The sequence below is a fragment of the Arachis duranensis genome, chromosome 7 (genome assembly GCF_000817695.3).
Source record: "Arachis duranensis cultivar V14167 chromosome 7, aradu.V14167.gnm2.J7QH, whole genome shotgun sequence".
Taxonomy (NCBI): domain Eukaryota; kingdom Viridiplantae; phylum Streptophyta; class Magnoliopsida; order Fabales; family Fabaceae; genus Arachis; species Arachis duranensis.
The window spans coordinates 26,971,309-26,972,289 of record NC_029778.3 but is presented as its reverse complement, the minus strand read 5'-3'; positions in this window follow the sequence as shown (position 1 = coordinate 26,972,289).

Below are 981 nucleotides of genomic sequence, written 5' to 3'. Positions count from 1 at the left end.
GTATGTTATCTAGTTTTATTTTTCTATTAATTATGTTTCATGTGTGTTAAGGATGTTAACGATGAAATTTTTGTTCATAATCTCACTTTGAGGGGTTTTGAAAATGGGATAAACTTGCAAAGATGGTATTTTGGGCTGGAGATGAAGAGAAGACACCAAAAAAGGGTTTTTTTTATCATGTGTGTCACTTAGATTATGTATTTGTTAGTAGTTGACTAATTATGGTAGTTAACTATGGTGGAAGTACATTAGGAGTACTTAAAGTTATTGGTAATTTATTAATTTTTTTATTCATGTGAGAGAAAAAAATCCATCTAGATACGGTTCAATAGAGATGTTATGCCTTAATTCTTTTTAGTTTGAATTGCTTTAACTTTATAAAATGTTGAGTTGGAATTTTGCATGGAATTTTTTAGTGTGAACATACATACATATATGACTATTTAAGTAATGGTATGTAGTTAAACAAATTAAACTGATTTTTGATTAGTTACTTCCATTTTGATTTGGTTGATCTTGTGACGGTTTAGGAGCTTGATAGCAACTTTATGACCGGTTGGTTAATTTTGAGCAATTCTAACCTTATTAAAACTATCCAAGTCCAATCACTTTTCCTAACTTATAATTCCAAACAAATATTTTTACACCTCCATCCATTCCTTAATTATCTCCACTACTAATAAAATCAAATAATCATAGAACCCTCGATCACCAAAGAGAGACAGAGAGCAGTAATAAATTGGGGAAGGGAAGAATATAATATACAGCGATGGGGACTAATAAAAATTGTTGTCTATATTTCTTCTTATTCTTCCACCATCAATGCTTGTATCCATCGGCATAGAATGAAACACAAAAATTTTTATCATTTTCTATTCTTTATTAATTATTGTTAATGTTAAATACAAAAAGAAATATACAGAAAAAATACAGTACTTGTAAATGGTACGCATAACGTCGTTCATTTTCCTATATGAAAGT